This window comes from Carassius auratus, chromosome 49 (assembly GCF_003368295.1).
Source record: "Carassius auratus strain Wakin chromosome 49, ASM336829v1, whole genome shotgun sequence".
In the NCBI taxonomy this organism is placed as follows: domain Eukaryota; kingdom Metazoa; phylum Chordata; class Actinopteri; order Cypriniformes; family Cyprinidae; genus Carassius; species Carassius auratus.
In genome coordinates, this window is record NC_039291.1 from 8427170 (window position 1) to 8445225 (window position 18056).

An 18056-nucleotide genomic window follows, 5' to 3' on the forward strand; every position below is an offset into this window, starting at 1 on the left:
AGTAGTAATACCATTAAAACCTTAACAATACCCATTCCTAGTTACAGTGGTATACAATGTAAACTGACTTTGTGGTCACAATTATGAATATGGGACTACTGATATAAACTTCTTGTATTCTATATGTACAATAAGCAGAATAATTGCAACATAAAGTGGAGATAAGAAAGCATGAAGCTTGAGGTGCCATAAAGCTAGTCTGTCAGTCAAATCCAGAGCATGATGCAACTCATAGCAATGCATAATTTTTTTTTTCTCCACATTCACTGTAAAATTACTATGTATGTATGCTTAATCTGAGGTGGTGCATTAAAAGTAGGGTGTGGTGAATTCAAATCAGCAAGTGGTGCATTAAAAACATGTGTGGTATATGTTGGTATATGAGGCAATAATAATAGGCTCAAATAAAATATCAAAACTAAGAAATTACATGACTGTATTGAACAACACTGTTAAAATGTGTTAACCTAACTGAGACTTGTTATAACACTTATATATCATTGCTCTTTTTGTTGTTTTTGATTGCTTCCACTGTCTTCATCTGTAAGTCGCTTTGGATAAAAGCGTCTGCTAAATGAATAAATGTAATGTAAATGTAAAATACATAATGTAATAAACCTATACATAATATGAACATAATATGAACAAATTTAAGTACATTATCAATTAAAACAAATACCTGCAGAAGGCGCCAACAGTCTGGTGACGTTTCACTTTACAGCGTGATAAAAAAGATGTTTAAATCCATAAAATTTTCCATATTTGGCCACATGCAGAAACTTTTATTTTGATATCATGATGTACAATACATAGCATATTTAGATATAGATTGATGTATTTTCATGTGTTGGCAAATGTTTATAAATAAATTACATAGGGCTGTGCAAAAAATCGAATGCGATTTTCATGCACATCTCATCAGTAAAGACGCACCTGTAATTAGAAGTATATCTCCAGCACGTGCATTCAGATCAGGGTTGCCAGATTTTCACAACAAATCCTGCCCAGTTGCTTCTCAAAACTAGTCCAAAACTAGTCAAATCACGCTTCCAGGAGGTTCCCCTATAAAAATTGCTTCCCGGGGTTAAAATATACATTTTTTTGGAAGGGTTGCCTTGGTAAAATTAGCATTTTAGGGGCTAAATATCACGTTATTGGTATTGGGGTTGCTTCAAACCGCGAACATGCTATATATATTTTATAGTATAGAGTCTGGTTCCTGTAAATATTATATTAAAACATAACAGCAAATATGTTTGGTATCAGCATAGAAATGTTATCAAGTATGTGATGAAAATGCATACAGGGTTGTTTATGCTCTGTTACCCCTCGCTCATGATCTCTTGGGAATTTGAGAGGCTCCGGTCAGGCACAGGATTCCTCTCACTGAGGCTGTTTGGAGAATTCCAGCCAATCAGATGAGAGATGCCATGCTATGATTCAGTTTGTCTTGCACTCTTATGTGAGCCAGTATTGGTTTGGCTATAGAAAAACAACACTAGGCGAGTAACACCAATTCTGCAGTGGGTGACTTCAGTATTCTGCAGGCGTTGCGGAAACAGTGCTGTTAATCTACACAAGAAAGACAGAATTACAACAACAAACACTTCAAGTCTTTCTGATGGGGGGCATTCAGGAGGCCTAGACCTCCATATTGTAAACAGGGAGTAACCTCTTGAGCAAATACTTTAGGGCTGCATTTAATGATTATTTTGATAATCGATTTATCACTTACATATACTTCAGCTAGATCTAAATGTTGCCACTTTACACTGAAGTTATTTGCTGCTTTTGCTTAGTTGCTTATCATCAAATGCTGACTCAGCTGTGGACACTGGCTCTATTGTAATGTTTCTCTAGTATATAATGCTTTTTCCATGATGTTTGGTCTAGGGCTAGCCATTCGATTTTCAATTGAGATTCGAATATTTCACTTGAATTGGCATTGAGTGAACGTCATTATTTAATTCCTCTGGACAAAAAGACAAACATGCCGAAGACCTCAGCTGTGTGGGAGCACTTTAAATTGAGTGAGGACAAAAAAGGCAGTTTGCCAAATATGCGATTTCAAACTTTGAAGTTTAAAAAAAAAAATCACTGTAAGTAGTTCTGTAAGTAGTATGCCTATAGTATATTGTTGGTGTACAAAAAACTAGCTGCTTTTATCCGTGATGTTAATCAGTAATTTTACACATGATAAAAACTTGTGCTTAACATGTTTGGAAAAAACTTTCAAATACAGCATTCATATATAAAAAAAAAAAAAAAAAAAAAACGTACAGTAGCCCAGCCTAATAATAATTTGTCTAAATTAAAAATATTGCTCTTAACAGACCTGTGTGTTATTTAATCACTAGTGCAGTATCTGTTCTCGGAACACATAAGCCCTGCCTGCATGACGCACAACACTTTCTCCTGGCGCTGTTCTGTAGTTTACTAAAGATGTGTTAATTCAGAACGTGTTGCGTGTCCATATTACACCAAAATAGGACACTTCAACACACCTTCCAAGTGTGAATTCGATTGGATGAACGGTTCTCAACATAATAAAAATGCAAACAGACAGACACACTCAGATTCTTGCCTTTATTTACACACCGTGTCTACACCGAATGCAACAGTTTTCGTGTTGCACCACACCGTGACAGCTAAAGTCTGTCTACACTGGACACGACAAAATGACCATTGAAAATCATTTGATTCATCCCTGTTAATGGAAGAGCATTAACATTGTTCAAATCGTCCTTATCTGACCGCCATCAATTCATTGCAGTGAATGAAAAGGTATGATATCGATCACAAGTGCAGTATGGAGTACCTCAAGGCTCAGTACTAGGACCGTTACTTTTCACACTTTACATATTACCCTTGGGAGATATCATCAGGAAGCACGGTGTAAGCTTTCACTGTTATGCCTATGATACTTCGCTCTAGATTTCTTAAAGGCACGGAGAACCATACCAATTCTAAAAATGAACAGAATGCAAAATCTATAATAAACCTGGATGAGAAGTAATTTCTTACTGCTAAATTATGAAAAAACAGAGGTGTTAATTATAAGACCTAAAAACTCTGCATGTAATAACCTAGAGTTAAAGTTGTAGAAACCTGACCATTCATTTTCCTTAAAATAAATATCTAAATAGAAAAATGTATTTCTTATTTTCTGCATGTTCTAAAGAGCGATATTGTTTCAATCAAGAAACAGGTTTGGGTTGCCTGATAATATTATCCCCACTTTTTAATCCCATTGAAAGGCATGCTATAACCCCACTAAAAAAGCCTAGCGACGCCCATGCTTCTTGGGTACATTTCAGGGGGACCAGGACAAATAATCGATCTTTCAGGTATTTAAGAGGCACTGAAATGAGGCACTGAAATCTGCGTTCTTTGGTTCGGTGCATACCGGTCCGTATTGGTAGGGGTGGGCGATATCTCGATATTAAAAATTCATTTTCAATAATTAAAAGATAAATTAAATGAATGTTTTATGCTTTCATTTGATAACCAGAAAAACATAAATACACAGAATTTCAAAAGGGAGGAAAAAAACATTTCATAAGGCTATTTTAAGAAAACAATTCAGCCAATTAAGTTGTTTGTATGCATTTAAATAATTACACATGCTAAAACACAGAATTAGGCAACAATAAAACATATGGTGAAGAAAAAATAAAACATTTCATAGGGCCCTAAACATTTTTTTTTTTTTTGCAGTCATTTTTGCGAGGTTATTTTTCCTGTAAAGATATCGAGATATACAGTATTGTTCAAAATAATAGCAGTACAATGTGACTAACCAGAATAATCAAGGTTTTTCGTATATTTTTTTATTGCTACGTGGCAAACAAGTTACCAGTAGGTTCAGTAGATTCTCAGAAAACAAATGAGACCCAGCATTCATGATATGCACGCTCTTAAGGCTGTGCAATTGGGCAATTAGTTGAATTAGTTGAAAGGGGTGTGTTCAAAAAAATAGCAGTGTGGCATTCAATCACTGAGGTCATCAATTTTGTGAAGAAACAGGTGTGAATCAGGTGGCCCCTATTTAAGGATGAAGCCAACACTTGTTGAACATGCATTTGAAAGCTGAGGAAAATGGGTCGTTCAAGACATTGTTCAGAAGAACAGCGTACTTTGATTAAAAAGTTGATTAGAGAGGGGAAAACCTATAAAGAGGTGCAAAAAATGATAGGCTGTTCAGCTAAAATGATCTCCAATGCCTTAAAATGGAGAGCAAAACCAGAGAGACGTGGAAGAAAACGGAAGACAACCATCAAAATGGATAGAAGAATAACCAGAATGGCAAAGGCTCAGCCAATGATCACCTCCAGGATGATCAAAGACAGTCTGGAGTTACCTGTAAGTACTGTGACAGTTAGAAGACGTCTGTGTGAAGCTAATCTATTTTCAAGAATCCCCCGCAAAGTCCCTCTGTTAAAAAAAAGGCATGTGCAGAAGAGGTTACAATTTGCCAAAGAACACATCAACTGGCCTAAAGAGAAATGGAGGAACATTTTGTGGACTGATGAGAGTAAAATTGTTCTTTTTGGGTCCAAGGGCCACAGGCAGTTTGTGAGACGACCCCAAACTCTGAATTCAAGCCACAGTACACAGTGAAGACAGTGAAGCATGGAGGTGCAAGCATCATGATATGGGCATGTTTCTCCTACTATGGTGTTGGGCCTATTTATCGCATACCAGGGATCATGGATCAGTTTGCATATGTTAAAATACTTGAAGAGGTCATGTTGCCCTATGCTGAAGAGGACATGCCCTTGAAATGGTTGTTTCAACAAGACAATGACCCAAAACACACTAGTAAACGGGCAAAGTCTTGGTTCCAAACCAACAAAATTAATGTTATGGAGTGGCTAGCCCAATCTCCAGACCTTAATCCAATTGAGAACTTGTGGGGTGATATCAAAAATGCTGTTTCTGAAGCAAAACCAAGAAATGTGAATGAATTGTGGAATGTTGTTAAAGAATCATGGAGTGGAATAACAGCTGAGAGGTGCCACAAGTTGGTTGACTCCATGCCACACAGATGTCAAGCAGTTTTAAAAAACTGTGGTCATACAACTAAATATTAGTTTAGTGATTCACAGGATTGCTAAATCCCAGAAAAAAAAAATGTTTGTACAAAATAGTTTTGAGTTTGTACAGTCAAAGGTAGACACTGCTATTTTTTTGAACACACCCCTTTCAACTAATTGCCCAATTGCACAGCCTTAAGAGCGTGCATATCATGAATGCTGGGTCTTGTTTGTTTTCTGAGAATCTACTGAACCTACTGGTAACTTGTTTGCCACGTAGCAATAAAAAATATACTAAAAACCTTGATTATTCTGGTTAGTCACATTGTACTGCTATTATTTTGAACAATACTGTATATTGTATATCGAGATATAGCAAAATATGTCAAGATATATTTTTTGCTCCATATCGCCCAGCCCTACATATTGGTACCGGGTTTTGGTACCCAACTCTACTGCTAAGACACATCAAACATATACGGCCATGATGGTTTTGAATTGCTTGAGACTAGAGTTGATCTGTGCATCACGGCACGCGATGAAGCCTGAGTTACGGCCACCGGTGCGGATCATTCAGTCAATGCTGGTGTTTATACCAGCTGCACCACAGCCCAGAAATTATGCTTATCACATCGTTCACATCACATTGCATGGTGCGACCAAAAAAAAAAAATACAATTATTGTATTGTCACGCTGCTCTCGTCCGGTGTAGAATAGAACCCAATATAATAAGTGATGTTGCTAACACTGGGTGCAATAAACAAATGCCTCGTTCTAGTTATGACGTGCTGACACAAAGTTCAAATGATTTTCAATGGTCACTTTGTCACATCCTGTTGCAGCGCAGACACTATTGCCGCGTTTCCACCGCAGGAACTTCCCCCAGGAACTAGGGACTTTGGCCTGGTACTCGGTGTGTTTCCACCACAAGAACCATAAACTAAATAAAGTTCTGGGTAAAAAAATGCCCCTCAGAAAGTCCCTGCTGGTGATGTGGTACTTTTTCAAAGTTCCGGAACTTTCGGGGGCAGGACTTGTGCGCTAAACATGCTGATTGGTTGAGTTCTCGCAGCATTGGTTGGGTTCAACCACCATTTATTCGGATCATTTTCAAAATATTACTGTTATTGTGTCATAAAATGTAATTTTAAAAGTATTTCAGGCGAGAATGTTGTTGTTTAAAACTCAAAGCTCTGGTTTATTTATAAAGACAGCGCCTATTTAAAAATGTGTTTCGCCAATTTTCGGAGATGTGAGCTCCACGCAATCAGCAATGGAAACACAGAAAGCAACAGGTCTGGGGGGAAAAAAGTTTGTCTTTGCAGTCAGTAACATAGCAGATTGAAAAGTTAGTATCTTTCTGCAGTCCAATAGACGGCGCTATGATCTCTGGATTGCAGAAAACACTGAATCCAGTCATAAAAACTGAATTTACTGTATAATGTAGAATTTCATGGAATTGGTCTTATTTTAGATGAAATAAATAAAAAACAGGTCAGTACATATATATTGACTGTGTCTGTGAATATTAAACTGCAAAAACATGATTTGAATATGAATGTTCTACATGTTCATTTGATTCCCAGAAAATGCACATTACAGACTTTGTGAAAATTATAATTATTTATTCATTTACGTATTTAAGTGGTTTACACTTGAAAAAGCTGTGCATTCAGCTTAAACATGTCCCTGTTGTTTTGGCAGTAGCTTGCTTGACCTACACTGTTACCATGTTTAATTTCTTAATATCAAGTTAGGCTTATGTTTGTCACATCATAAGAGTTTGATTACCACATTTTATTTATCATTGCAAAAATGTGTTTATATATTCTGTTTAGGCTACATATTGTGTTCTATATACAGTACCAGTAAAAAGTTTGGGCACACGAATGGGAAGTGTATCCAAACATTTGACTATACTGTACTATAATATAGCCTGCACATTAAGAATATCAGCTAATATGTCTTTTTTTTTTTTACTTTCTAATATCGATATCAGTATTTGGTAATGCAATATCACTGTAATATTGTTATCGTGGGCACTTTTAAATACCGTGAATAATGATATATTACAATTTTTTTTATTGCATTTTGCAAATGATTTTCCCATCATCTGCTCAAAATGCACAACTGCTTGTAAGACACGTGTTCGCTCTGATGTAAACAAGCATGCATGAGAAGCACATGAGGAACACGTGAGAGATGCGCTCAATGAAACCACATTCACTCTCTGGCAGCAGATGGCTAAACTTGCAGAAAATGCAGCCCTTACCCTGGAAACCCTATAAATAAAGCAGCTCCACTACTTTCTAAAACAAATGTAAATAATTTTAAACAGCCATTCAGATTTTGAGGATTTGCTACGGTGTTCATCACAGTGCCAAATACTTAAATATTTAGACTAAATAGGTTATTTTCAAACTCTCAAACTTACTTAATATTTTTATTTTATTTTAATCTGGACTACAACCTACCCTATGTATTGTCTGAAAGTGTTTTAATTCTTTATTGAGAGGGCGTGAACTATCAGCATGTTGTGATTTACACCTGAGAAGACAAAGGCCCATATAACGAGCTAAATAATGAGCTGTTCAGTCAGGTTTGTGACTGAGAGGGAAGAGTTACAAGAAAGAATATGAGGACAAAATAAATGTATAGATTTTTTATGTTTGTAGTTCATTAAGAATATATTTAATTATCCCACAAAATAATTTAATATTCACTTGCGAGCGCAGAACAGTTTATTAGGAACAATCAAAGCTGACTTTCAAAGCTTAATTTTTAGCATCATTCCTTCAATCAAACACTGATTTTCTAAAAAAAAAAAAAAAGTTATTATTAAAAGTGTTATTATTATTATTATTAATGTGGAAAAGAGCTGAGAATATTGTTTTCAGGGTTGTTTTTTTTTTTTGATAAATTGAAAGGACGCCATTGTTCGTTACATTTGTTACAGTTACATTTATTTGATACATTTATATTATTTACGTCAAGCTTTTGAATGTCAGGAATTATAGTTTGGAAAATGTCTAACTAGTTAATTGTTTACACATTACGTGAAAACTAGTACAAGTATATATATATAAAAAAAAGTGCTGAATAAAGCACTTCATTCCTTTTTTCTGAGGAAATCCAAATCTCAAATCCTGAGGTAATCCACATCACATCTTTTTGGGGTGAATTATTCCTCTCATCGCGAAGCAAACAGTAAAATAAACTGAACAGTCTCTCTGCTTTGTTTTCTATATGGGCGTTTACAAGCCGTGCGCTTCAGTCTCAATAGAGCGTTCAGCGCGGGGGCGTGGTCACATTAGAAGATAATGAAGGGAGACGCGAAAGACTGAACATCGCGTAGTTTTCATATGGATTACTTTATCACAGAATGTTTGTTTTCGGCAGCATTTGTTTAGTTTAAAAGTCAACATGTCAAGCTTTCTATAGATATATCTCTCAAATCTCTTCATTAAGTATTAACTGAGTTACAGTTTCTAAATGAAGATCAGTGCAGACAAAGCCTGCAGACAGCACACATTGTTTGTTATATTTACCTTATAAATGCACAAAGTTTTGTTGTTATTACGTCTGTATACAAATAAAAGTAGACTCTTTACAGATTCGATTGATGTATTGCTCTTATCTGTACGATCAAAACTGAAAGTGTAATTTAAGTTCTTTTCGGGGTTATCAGGAGAAAATGCCTAATCACGAGTATATGCGGGGATCGACTCCAGAGGGTTAACTAAGGAGGTCTTATTGTAAAGTGATACCTATTTGTCTTTATAGATCTTTTGCACTTTAATCTGTGTAAAACTTTTAACTTTATATTTTCTTTTGTATTACTTTATTGTATTTAGATGTTCAGTTATTTTTGTTATAAGAAAAAATCGTGATAAAAGCATTAGCAATTAACCGCAACAGGAAAATTTTATACCGGCATATCACTACTGGTGGAAATAGGTAAGTGTGACAAAAAGTCATAAAGAGCACAAAATTTCCCTGGCAAAAGCATTGGAACCAGGGAGGGGTTTGCGCTTAATTTGATCTGAACCCCTAACCTTAAACATTGAAAATCAACATGTAGGCTAAAGACATCAATATACACCTGGAGAAAAAAAATATAAAATTGTCATAGAAAATGAAGGAGAATCAAAGAAGAATACAGAATATCAAATATGTACCTAAATGTGATCACATTCCACACACACACACACATATATATAAATCAGCAATTGGAGAGTACATGTAACAGTGGCAGTTGCCAGTTGGCAGGCAAGAATTTGATGAAATATAGAGAATGAGATTTTGTCATCACAGCGGCAATGTATTCTGCAAAAAGCAGAGGTACTTCCTGCATGCCATAGCATAGCCCATAGCCCTTATCAGTGTCTGCTTAAATACCTCTGCTTTTGATTAACGCTATGTTGATACAGAAATGACTGGTGTGTCACAGTGGTTACAGAACAGTTGTTTGACCCTGAATTGTGCAAAAACTGTCTCAATGTGTTTTTCAATTAGAAAGAAGGAAATGAGTGGTTTTATAATTAAGATCAATCGAAAGGAAATTGAAACAGTTATTTTAGACTCTAATTTGAAATTTGATATGCATGTTAAGAAGCTATGTAGAACAAAGTCGTCATTAGGAAGTCGTGGCCTAATGGTTAGAGAGTCGGACTCCCAATCAAAAGGTTGTGAGTTCGAGTCCCGGGCCGGCAGGAATTGTGGGTGGGGGGAGTGCATGTACAGTTCTCTCTCCACCTTCAATACCACGACTTAGCTCGTTGATACCCAGCCACTTGTTTGCAGGATTTAAGTTTCATTCATTCATTTATTTGATCACTTGCACTTTTGTTTGGTTTATTGTAAGAATCTTCAACTTCAATCTTCAAGTCAAGGTATAGACCATCCACAATACACATCGTCTCAACGCAGCTTCTAGTAAGTTCTGTTATCTCAATAATGGCTTAACTCTTTACACTGAGCACTTTTACTGGGCAATATGACAATATAGAACAGTGATAAATGGTCCACTGTTTGATATGTAGCTATGTATTATCCTCTTTAAAAAATAGCCATGCTTTTGCTACTCTAGCCAAAGTGTTCATGGCCAGCTTGTCCCTACATACGGTTCTAATTACTTTTACCTGAGAAGGTACTGCTTCATTTTGGAAGATTAACTTTTCCCTTCTTTATAACCCTAGAATGTGGAGACACACACCTGGGGTTACACCACCTACATGGTGCAGTGAATCAGGCTTTCGTTTGAAAGGATGCTTGTTCGGCTGTACACTAGGGCTGTAGCGATACACTAATCTCACGATATGATACGATGCACGATATTCAGCTCCCGATACGATATATATATATATCACGATATTCCACCAACGATACAATAATTCGATATGCTTACATCATTTTCTGATAGATTTAAAGGGGACAGAGTGATTTTGGTGACATCTTGTGACTGTTTCATTTACTTGGATTGAATTAATTGAAACAAAAATTCAAAAAACATCAGACAGCTTGCAAAATAAATGCTGGACAAAATTAATCAAAGATGTTTTGAGAAAATTTGTTAGATTTATCGAAACAGTGCAAACTGTACCTTACATGCCTTTGAAAAGTAAATAAAGTGCAACATTGCAATTTGCAATTAACAATGGAGAGTTAAAGTGCAAGTGGCCTGTTCTGAACAGTTTCTTTGAAAGCTTTTTAGCTGGACACCGAACATGAGGTAGCCAGTCAAGCCGCCAGGTAAGTAAACAGTAGTACCATGGCTTCTCCAAAACATCAAATAATTCAAGTCTCTAAGAACATTTAACTTAAACTTACATGAGTATTTTAAGACCTGTAAGCCTACACCTACGTGAGGTAGCCAGTCTAGCCAGCAGAAAAAATAAACCATGGCAGCCATACAATAATTGGCTGGGAGGTTGTAACGTGTGCCCTTGTCTGAGCGTACAGCCCGGGAATGCAAACCTTGGTGAGGTGTTCGCGGGTTGGAATAGGATAGCGGGGCTCCATAGCATTCACCATGCGCCTAAAGCTGGGGTTTTCCACTGAATACATGCTTAAATCCTGACAAATAAAGTAGGGATGTGCAAAAAATAGAATGCGATTTTCATGCACATCTCATCAGTAAAGACGCTCCTGTAATTAGAAGTATATCCCCAGCACGTGCGTTCAGATCAGGGTTGCCAGGTTCTCACAACAAATCCTGCCCAGTCGCTTCTCAAAACTAGTCCAAAACTAGCACAATCACGCTTCCAGAAGGTTCCCCGATAAAACAAATTGCTTCCCGGGGTTAAAATATATTATGTAAAATAAATATGTTTTTTAGCAGGGTTGCCTTGGTAAAATTCACATTTTAGGGGCTAAATAATATATCACGTAATTTGTATTGGGGTCGCTTTGACCCGCGGAAATAAAAACAACCACAGACTTGGCAACATTCTCTGAATATCTTCGCTCTGACTTGGTAAACAGGAAGAGGTAGACATCTGCGTCTGTGTAAAGTAAGTACAGGGAACTTGCTCTACAGCAACACTAGCGGCTGGCTGACCAAATCGCTCGTGAACGGGGGTAAACATGGCGGATTTATAATGGGACACATGTACAGGGGTTAAAGCGGAAAAAAAATCCTGAGCCTGAACTTTTTTTTGGCCGATCGTTATGCGCATTTCGTCAGTAAAGCCGGTTCTCTAATCAGAGGTTCTGATTAGAGAACCTGCTTTACTGACGAGATGCGCATTGACGATTGTTCGATCGTGATCGTAGCATTTCAAAAGTCTATTAAATGTTAAAAATAATGGCTTTCAATTATACTGTAATGCTGAATGGCTATAATTAATAGGGAAAATTGAGGGAAAATGCATTTAATAGAGACACCCGAAGCATTTTTGCTATCTGAATAAACTGAATAGCCCTGAATAGATTATATTATAGCTACTTATATAAAAAAAAAAAAACATGTCTAAAACCGTCAAGCATAAAAAAAGGACAATATAAGTGGAGGTGTGAATGGTTACTGGTAAGTGTTCAATTATTTCTTTAAAGAATATTACTACTTCAGCACATATCAATAACAAATGACAGCATTTGTGTTTCATGCATAATCTTGATTACCACAAGCATTGATTTCATCTTCTCTCTCCTTTTCTTTTAAAAGAAGCAAACATTTAGGTTACCAGCAGTTACAATGGAAGTAAATGGGGACCATTTCAAAAAGTACAAAGACAGGAATGAGAAGCTTTCACATTGTCTTGGCAAAAAAAAATGAATATTGTTGATTGAGCTTAGTCAAGACAAGTCACCTTCATTTATATAGTGCTTTTAAGAATACAGATTGTCAAAGCATTTTCCAGTATTAAATAGGAAAAAAGTTTGTCAATAATGCAAAATGACAATCATAAACACTCAATTTTCAGTTAAAGACAGTTCATCATTGAATTCAGTGATGTAATCAACCAGCTCAGTTCAGTTTAAATAGTATCTGTGCAATCAAGTTGATGATATCGCTGGATATTAAGTGTCCCCAAGTGTTCTACGCTTATACTGAGCCCAGAAAATTCCTTCATCTCCTGCTTTGATCGGGCCTGCAGTGTGGCATCAATTTTTAAAAATGATTAAATGCACAATGGAGCCACATGGGACTCTGTTATATATTTGCTGGAAAATTTGTCATGATTATAGTGATAATGATATAACCATCTGTTTCAGTCCATAAATTGGATCCATAAACTACTAGACAGTTGCAGGGTGACAAGAGGAGGACAAGACTTCTATAACACGCACCTATGTTAATACATTCGCAATCACATTATGGGCTATCAATCAGAACTTATGGAGGACTGCGGCAGAGAATAGTCAGTACAAATTCCAACATATTCCCAGCAACATTAAAGCCTTTATATTACAATAATACATTGACTACTTAAGATTGAAAAAAAAAAAACATATTACACAATGAAGAGCCATAAGAAACAGCTACAGCACTCTTGCCACAGCAAACAAGATTCTAGAGAATTCAGACTTTGTTCCAGGTAACACTGGTAGATTACAGTAAACTGAGCATGCTAGGGCAAATCAATCCTTCACCAGATACTAGTCTCTGTAACTTCTCACTCGAGACAAACGTGACGAAATAGCAACTTGAAACTCAACAGGCCCAGGTGAGGGATTGTACATTAAGTAGCCCAAACCAGAGGGCTTCTGGTGTCAATGATCACTGAATGCATGTAACACCAGACAACAACCAGTTAACACACAGGACTTGTTATGAAAACAACATCATAATAACTACTGTGGCTGCAAATGTTACTGCAGAAAATGTGATGGTCATTTTTTTTTTTTTTTTACTTGGCAGTAACTTTTTAAACAAAAAAAAAGAAATAATAATAAATTATTTACAACTTTAGCTTTCCAGTCCATGGCATTTTCCCAGTATATTTATATGTGAGCAGATTCTGTAAGGCCACTGTGGTGGATTGTATGGTTGGGCTGTGCATGAGATGGAACTGAAGATGGGAAGTGAAGTATACCCGGGCCTTTAGTGGTCAGCTGCAGAGCATGCCAAAATCGAAATTAATTATATCGTTTTATTATATCATTTAAAAAATATATCATTATTTTCAGTGTTTTGGCAGATGGCTCCCCAGATGTCAACGTCAATCTCGATGTTTCACGGAACACATCGCCCAACCCTAATAGTGGATTGTGATAAACAAGTAAGATCTGAACTCCTCTGGAAAGGCTGCCATTGATGTAACTGAACTCAAACAATTCCCTTGTGTCTCATTAAACCACTTAAAGTGAAAATTGGTCTCCTACTATTATGAGAATCATTCAGCAGAGCTGCAAAAGCAGCTGAAAGGCCATCTTCAACATGGAAATATCTTTCTAAATATGGGGTGCTACATACTGTCTACTATTTTGTGTACTATTTACTTTAATAGTTAGTTTTCATATGGCAGCAAGTGGGGTCCAGTTATAATCTTGTACATGAAAAAATTAAATAAAACAACAACAACAATAATAAAGGCTAGTTTGCTTTTGTATTCCTTGTTATTGCGCCTTTTTTTAATGTGTGTTAATTCTAGGTACTAGGTCATCTGGTCAAATATTGAGTGAAGAAATGATTACATAATCACACTGGAAATGCAAGGTGCATTCATTCTATGCCAAAAAGTGCAGTATACAATGTAGCTATCTAGGTTTTCATTTCATACAGAGAAAATGAATAGTGTGCACAGTAAATAGTATTCCATAACAAACATAGACTTATTACACATACAACCTTATTTACAATGCATAGAAATACAAAGCACGAACTGTATGAATGTCTTAATAAAAGTGTATATTTAAAATGATGTCACTCGTAATATAATTCTAATATTAAAAAAAAAAGTTTTTAAACTTGAATTCGTTACAAGTTTATAATCTCCCAGTTCACTTTAAATGATCCTAGAGTGAGACAAAACTGTTTTTAAAGAAAAAAATACCAAAACATTCCATACAGACCCTCAACAAATATGAGCACAAACAACCTGTTTGCAGAATAATTGTAGTTATAGACGTCACTTCTGTCATTGCTTGACATGTCAGCTAAACTTTACAGCATTGTACTTCGTATTAACTTGATTATAACTCTCACAACTAAGGAAGTTAAAATCCTTAGTTATACAATCAGCAGGTTAGCCCTGGGTTGAGGGAAATTAACTAGTTGGTTTATTAGCTCTTATCTTGACTCGAGTAAGATGGCTGGACCCATGTGAAAACAAAACAACTTTCTGCCAGCAAAACATCGGTGTCACATTTACTCTTATGGAAACGGCGTACAAACTTTATAACCCAGAATGATATTTTTCTCGTTACTTCCTCGTTGTCGTTTAAGGTCCCATACGAAATAGGATTACTTGCGTATATTCTAAAGGTTGGGGACTTATCTGTCCTTGGTTAAATACCTCGGTCAAATTAAAAACGTAAAGCTGCAGAACGATATATGCGCGCTCTCAGACTTTATAACAATCTGTCATTACAATGTTTCTTCGCACTCGCGCAGGCAGCAACTATCGCCACTTTCCGATGAAAACCAAAACAACAATTGCGTTTCGCTTCAAACATCAAAACAACGCACCTTTCACCAAAACATAAGCTAAAACACCAATTTATAAACATATGGATACACTGGAAAGCGTGTGAAATGATGAAGAGTAGCTATTGCTTACGGAATTGATGCAATTCTCTTTTTTTCCTTTCCAGCTTCCAGCCAACTTAATTCAGAATGTAATCCAAGAAGAAACTTTTCCCAAAGCTCTCATGTGGATAAGGCGTTTGGTACGATATTTCAGGTCGAAACATTCCTCATTTGGGTGAAAGAAGCATAGTTTTCCTCGATTATATCAATTTTAAAGTTGTAGCGTTTACTCCATCATGGTGGCCATGTTTAAGAGAGACCGAAACACTGCCTGTCACTGTAACGGACAAATAGACCCAATTTAACATTCATGACAGTCTTTCTGTTTTAAATTTCGCACAACTCGTACAGAACAGCTATAAACCGAACATATGACGTGTGATGTGTTAAAGATAGAGGTTATTTCGGATTAAAACTGCATGGAGATATTTTTAAAAAGTCTCACTGACCCTGCGGAGCGATACATGGGGACATACTCAAGGTAAAAAGTCTTCTGAGTCGTCAGCGGTGGACGGTAAAACCCGGAAGTTGACTCTGGATATTGAGCTGGATTGAGTCCCTGTCGGCTATCGGCATACAGAGGCACTATTACTTAACTCAGACTCTTTCATCATCTATCAGCAAATAATTTCAGTTCTTACACTACATTTCCGAGAATTTAGCATTTTGGAACACCCCACATTACTTATAGCATCCAATGTTTATTTTTTATTTTTTGAATACAAAATAAACTTTTTAGTTTCACTTTGTTAATACTCTGCACATATATTTTTTTTATATATGACGCAACCACTATTACACGTGTACACACTATTCTGAATACATGAAAGTAAATAAAAGCATACAAAAAAAAAACAAAGTAGTCACACTAAAATATCTACTGAAGAATATTATGGGGGGAAAAGACACAAAACATTTACATGATTTTGAAAGAGGCAAAACGAGCAGTAATTATCACAAGCTCACCAATTTCCTATTCAGTTAATTTTAGTCATGCTTTACTTATAATTAAAGAATATTCCTTCCAGCAATGTAGACATATTCTACAAATAAATGCACACTATTCCATCTCTGTTATTAACAGCTTTCATTGATAATAGAAAATAAACCAAAGATAAAGGAATAAAATACATAAAAACTGTGTTTCAAAAGTACATTGGTTATTCTGTTTTATTTTTTTTATTTTTTTTCCTTAATTAAAAAGAGGTTCATTAAAGGTCAAGGATTCGAGGGAAGATGTCCAAAGCAGTCCAGGTGCAAGAGGAAATGAGCTTCTTGGCCTGAAAGAAGCACCAGTGTTTGAAAGACAGTGTCTCACTGATGCTTTCATCGCTCTGCTTCGACACATTTCCTCTTTACCGCTCGCTGAATGATCCACGCTGTGTGTGAGAGAGCTTGTGCATGGGACTGGATACTAAAGGGTGTCCTCAGTGTTTAACAACAGAATTGATTATTTTCAATAACAAACACTTCAGGGATTTTTATGGGCTAACATTATTATTATTATTTTTAATGCATAATCTTTATAGATTACCATTTTCTGCCTCTAATGTGAAAATTCTAAAAGTAAAAATAACAATAATAAAAAAAAAAATAATAAACATGTTAACTAAACTATACTCAGTCTGTGCTGAGTAAATGCGCTTCTTTTTGGAATGACAAAAGTCAGTTTAAGCCACTTTAAAGTAGAATAAAGTTCCCCCATCCCCCCAGATGTTCCAGAGTAAAAACAACCCATTTTGTGCCCTAATTTTATTAAGTCCTAAAGCTAAATGCAAATTGTGTAGTATTCACTAAGTTGACAGAGAAAAGCACCCCGCTGGATAATAAGAGGATGTACAGGGCTTCAGTTTGATGAGACACTTGTTTTATAATTGGTGTGAAAGTATTATGTGGGTGTTCTTGTTACGATTTTAAGAAATTACATACATGAATTCAAACGTAAATTGACCAAAAAAAGACACTAAAGTACTTTTTTTTTTTAACATTCAATTATTTGACAACAATAAGATCTTTAATTTCCTGAGTTTTTAAGTTGCTGATTTTCTGTGCTTTGGCGATGTTGAGTTTTCTTTGACACTCTTTCTGACACTGACCGTTGCCCCAAAGGTTAAAGAGACTAAAAAAAATCCAGTTTAAAACATATATTCACAGGAGAATTTATACAGAAGAGATTTCTATTTGTTCTTCCTTTCTTGGAGCTTTTGAACACCCTTTTTACTGCTCCGATTTACCTCTAAATTTTGGGTGAATGTTTTCAATAAGACTTCAGTAAAAATAGTTATATTTCTCCCTTAGTAATAGAAAGTACCCTGTTTTTAAAACATGTTGAATTCACTGTTTGGTTAAATATGGGTGGTTAAATATCACATTTAAACATGACATGTAAATGAAAGAAATGTAAATCCTCCCTTGTAAACTACATTTCTTAGATTTTGTGAGACTATTCCAAAGATTGCTTTTAAATACTTAAAGGAAAGATGAGAAAAATATGCTCCTCATCAAAATAGATATTATATGCTGTCCTGATTTCCTGATGTTCTGAATTTCAAATCATGTTTATAAAAAATTTTCTTTGTCAGTAAGTACAGTGTGTCATGTGATGTTATGGTCCTTGTCTAGCATTGTACATATGCAATAAAAGAAATGACAGTTAAAACATATATACTTTAATGTTAATGAAGATTTCTATTTTAAATCATTTCAAATAATTCACATTTCTATTTTCCCATTTCATATTCACATCTTTCTGTTTATTGAAAAATGAAAAAAAAAAACTCCACACAGTTATTGAGCAGCATATCCATTTTCAGCTATTACATAACAC

General features: G+C 35.7%; 1 protein-coding gene across 7 annotated transcripts in view; it reads right to left on the reverse strand.

The window, feature by feature from the left end:
* Positions 1 to 15622, reverse strand: part of LOC113066129 (histone-lysine N-methyltransferase 2C-like) — a 134769-nt gene extending 119147 nt beyond the window's left edge. For 4 of the 7 annotated variants that reach the window (XM_026237800.1, XM_026237801.1, XM_026237798.1 and 1 more), the window contains exon 1: positions 15261 to 15621. The gene's annotated coding sequence lies outside the window, so the exon portion shown is untranslated. Of the gene's footprint in view, positions 1 to 15260 lie in introns of all 7 variants that reach the window. The other 3 variants (XM_026237803.1, XM_026237796.1, XM_026237797.1) reach the window with 2 other exon arrangements.
* Positions 15623 to 18056: the final 2434 nt, after the last annotated feature.